General features: G+C 63.6%; 1 long non-coding RNA gene across 1 annotated transcript; it reads right to left on the bottom strand.

Moving 5' to 3' along the window:
* Positions 1-1757: 1757 nt before the first annotated feature.
* On the bottom strand, positions 1758-2537 carry LOC126036686 (uncharacterized). Its single transcript, XR_007505229.1, has 3 exons — positions 2454-2537; positions 2152-2208; positions 1758-1896 (listed from the first exon to the last, which is right to left on the bottom strand). It is a non-coding gene; the product is annotated as an uncharacterized LOC126036686 (long non-coding RNA).
* Between the last annotated feature and the right edge of the window lie 1903 nt (positions 2538-4440).

A 4440-nucleotide genomic window follows, 5' to 3' on the forward strand; every position in this document is an offset into this window, starting at 1 on the left:
GCAGACGCTGTTCTTGGCCTCTTTGACTCTCCACCACCGGCCAAGCCTGCAGATGAGAGAGATGGGGGCTACCCTCCGCCGAGCCCTTGGAGGAGCAGGGGGGGGCTGTGCCCCTGGGCAGCACCAGGGAGGGGGGACAGTACCGGTGCTGCTGTCCAAGGCCAGCCACCAGGAAGTCACCGGCTGCAGAGAACTTGAGGCTGTTAACAAAACCCACCTGGAAGGGACAGGGCAGGGTGAGGGGCTCTGGCAGCCTCCTCCTGCCGCCCAGGGAGGGGAGCCCCTGCCCAGAGATGCCCCAAGCCCAGCTCCAATCCCCCACCTCCCCATCCATACCAACGGGATGTCCCAGAGGGGCTCCAGCTTCCGAAATCCCTCACCGCACTTCCAGAGCTTCACGCTGGCGCTGTGGGAGCCTGGGGCAGAGAGAGAAGACTGCCATGCACTCCCACCCAGGTAAGGGAGCAGGACGCCCCCCTCTCCACACCCCCACTCCAAAGCAGCTGCCACACACCTGTAGCCAGGAGGTCCCTGTTGCGCAGGGCGGCCACTGCTGAGATCCAGTATGGCTGCTGCAGGCCCTGGGCATCCTGCATGCCATGTGCCTGCCGGGCCAGTGCCAGCGGCTTCTTTTTCGTTAGCCCCCACAGGGCTAGGGACCTGCCAGGGAGGGAAGGGGCGAGGGGGCCGAGGGGGGCACCGCCTGCGCACCCCAGGCACCACCCCGGCCCTGTGCTCACCCGTCATCGGCGCCTGACACCATGTGCTCCTCACTGATGAACTGGATACAATCGATGGAGCCCCTGTGAAGAGAAGGGGCAACTGCCATCAGTTATGAGCATGCTTTGGGATCCTATTTAGGAGACAAGGGCTCACCGGGGCATCAGCATCCCCACAGTGCCGGCAGGCTCCTAGTGATGCTTGGCACCTGCACACCGCTGCCCCAGCCTGACCCCCCTGCCTCCCCCTGCCTGCAGCCCCCTCTCCCGCCCCAGACCTACTGGTGCCCGTAAAACACAAGCTGCGACTCCTCCGGGATCTTCCAGAGCCGCACGGTACCGTCCCGGCCCCCTGCCGTCACACAGCACTCCCGGCTCAGGCTGTCCAGCCCCGTGATGACATCCTGGTGCCCGAACCTGGAGAAGGAGATGGCAAAGTGCTGTGGCAAGCAGGGCCCTCTGCTACCACAACTCCCCCGGGCCTGCTGGCTCTTGTGACTTCTGACATCCCCAGGCAGGAGTGGCTGCGCAGCTTGCGGTGCGGGCAGGAGGCAGAGCTGCCCTTCCTGCTGGGGACGTGGAGGGGAGGATGCTGCTGGAGTCAGAGCATTGGTGGCTTTGTAGCTCCCGAGCTCGGCCACGTCAGCCCAAAGCAGCACAGGATCCTTGGACGGTGGGAGGCAGAAAAAGGGATTCGCCCCGGCGTGGCCCCGCAGAGGGGAGGGAAGGCTTCAGTTTCAACTTTGGCTTCAGCTTTGGCGTGGCCTTCTCCTTCCCTCTGTTTCAACAGCCCAGCAGAGCAGCTGGTGCTTTGTGGCAAAGATGAAGCGCGTGGACAGGCGTTGTCCTAGACCACTGGAAAGAGTGGCTGTCCTGCCACTCTCCGGAGGCTGCCGGGTCCTCCTCCAGCTGAGGTGTCTCCTTTCCTGTTAGACCTCAGGAAGAGGAGATACCCCAGCCTGCAGAGCATCCTAGGGCTGGGGCTCCAGCGTTGTCTCTGCCTGAGCAGAGTCCTCGCTGGGAACTGAGTGTGACCTCATCCGTGCCCTTGTCATCTGTAAACTCAGCCGTGGTAGGTTAAACCTCGACTTCAGCCTTCCTCGTCCCAGGATGAGGAGTGTCTGAGTTGCCAGGGAGGAGACCAAGGGGCTGGTGTCTTTGCTTGGGCCTTGAAGGACTGTGGGGACAAAGCAGCAGAGGTGAGGTGACAGCCCCATATCCCTTCCAGGCAGGGCACATTGCACCTCACGATTCCCAGGGCCAGGAGGGAACCAGGGGGCAGATGGCTCAGCTGGAAGCTGCTGGTTAGGAATACGCCCCTCCCGAAACACCCCTCTTCCCACAGATGTGCTGGGAGCAGAGCCCCCCTTGCCCAGGCTGGGGGGGGAGCTCCATGCCAAGGTCCTTCCTCCTCCCCGCTGCCCTCACTCACTCTCTCTGATGTACTTGTGCTCGTTCTTGTGCTCATCCACATCCCGTCCAAGGAGTCCTGGGGGGACACAGCATGTCAGGGACCCACTGGCCATCAGGGACCCACCAGCCAGCCTGTCTGGCCACACAGCTCCCTGGGGAGGGCTGACCCCAGGGTGCAGCATCGGGGAGGGGATGGATGAGCCTCCTGCCAGCCCTACCTGTACAGGCAGGAGTGGGAGAGAGTGAAGGGGTGCCCCACAGGTCCTGCACTGGGACACAGGGACCCTGGCAGAGAAAGGGACCCTGGGGCTAGGGGCTCACCGATGAACCTGACAGCCTCCAGCCGCAGGGACTCCTGCGGGCTCCGCAGGTAGGTCTGGCTCTTCCACAGGTAGTACGTGGCCCTGCTCCTCTTCCTGGCCAGCTGGAGAGAAGGGTGCAGAGTTGGCACAGAGATGGCCCCCCCGTTGGGCCATCCCTCCACCAAGGACCACCCTTCTTCTCCCCAGCAGGACATTCCCAGCTCTCCGCTCTCCGCATTGGGGTTTGGAGGGAGCAGAGGGCTCCCAGGCAATGCTAGGGTGCCATCCTGGTGGCGGGGTCCCCTTTGGGACCCCGGAGGTGAGGACAGCCTGGAGCAGAGCCTGTTCCAGGAGGGTGCATGCAGCTGTGGGGACACTGCCCTTGGTCCCCTCTGCTGGGCACGGGCAGGGCTTACCCAGGGCAGATCCCAGGGGTGTTCGGGCTATGCTTACCAAGCACTCGCAGATCCTCCATGCCTGCGCCGTCTCGGCCGGTCGCACCAGCTGCCTCCACTTCAGGAACTGGCCAGCGCTGCGGAGGGCTTCCTGGGAGGCCTGGTGAGCAGCACAGATGCTACCACCACCATGGGGGGCACAGGACCCTGTGTCCTCCCTCCTGGTGGGGCTCAGAGCCTGTCCTGGCCCATGCAGGGAAGACGCACCAGCTGGGGACTGATGCTGCCAGCAGGTTCAGCACCCCAGGGGAAGAGGAGGGCAGCCACCCTCTCTGGCTGGAAGCCTGTCGGGGCTTCAGCGTTTCAGCTTTGGTGGCCCCAGGCTGCTGCGGAGCCGTAGTCCAGTCTCTGGGGCTGCAGGGACCCATGCCAGGGGCTGTGTGGAGGGAGCTGGGTGGGAAAGGGACCCACCTGCCCATCCACCAGGCAGCAGGAGGAAAAAGGCAGCAGTGGGCAGGGAGGGGGGCTCTGCCTGTTCCTAGGGACTCAACAAGCTAGACCTCACAGTGCAGTGTCAGCATTGCCCTCCCCAAAGGACCAGTCAGGTTGGGAATCCCACCTTGGCCACACTCTCGTCCTGGTCATGCAGGTGAAAGAGCAGCGGCAGCAGGCTGTCCCACACCACCTTCTTCATCTTCTTCTTTTCAGCACCCACCACGAGCCCCATTGCAATTTGGAAGAGATGGATGGAGAGCTCCCGCACCGTGTCCAGCTCCTGGGGGAAGAGGGGAGGAGGACCTCAGCCACAAGCCCATGGCAAGCAAGGGGCTGACATGGAGACAGACATCCCCAAAATGGCTGCAGGCAGCCCTGCTGCAAAAGGCAGCGAGCTGCGGCAGGCAGATGGTCTGCCCAGGGAGACTGGGGTCTCCGGGGCTGAGGGCCAGAGAGGGAGGCCCTGCAGAAGGCTGGAGGATGCTGCCAGAGCAGGGTGTGCATTGGTGGGGCTCAGCACGCCTGCTGCCATCCTGCCACCACTGTCCCCCGCTGCGGCAGGGAGGCCGAGCCGGAGTGAGTCCTTGGTGGGGGGTTTGTGACACAGCACGGAGCCACCAAGGGCAGCAATGGGGTCTGGGGACTGCAGGGCAAAGCATCCCCCTGCAGAGCACAGGGGCTGCAGTGGGAGGCGTGAATGGAGGTGCCCAGGAAGGGGGACATGGGGCTCTCCCCCAGCCTTACATTGTTGAAAAGCAGCAGGAGCTTTCCAGCCAGTGCCAGGGCAGTGAGGCTGAGTCTCTTCCCCTCCAGCAGCCAGAGCATGTTGCCAAGCACGGGCAGGGCCGCGGCGCTGGCATCACTGTCATCATCCAGCAGCTGGTCCATAACGTACGGCAGCAGGATAAGGGCTTTCCTTTCCTGTGTGAGACATGCCACCTCCTTTTTGTAAAGGAGCCACCGATCACAGGGGTGAAAACCCTCTCCACGAACACCGGCCTCCCCACTGGGTTCTCTGCAGGCAGTGCAGGTTACGAGGGCAAGGTCCCGGCAGACAGGGCTCACCAGCATGCCCATGGGAAGAGCAGGGCACAGAGGGGGAGGACAGACAGCACT

Source organism: Accipiter gentilis, unplaced genomic scaffold (assembly GCF_929443795.1).
Source record: "Accipiter gentilis unplaced genomic scaffold, bAccGen1.1, whole genome shotgun sequence".
In the NCBI taxonomy this organism is placed as follows: Eukaryota; Metazoa; Chordata; class Aves; order Accipitriformes; family Accipitridae; genus Astur; species Astur gentilis.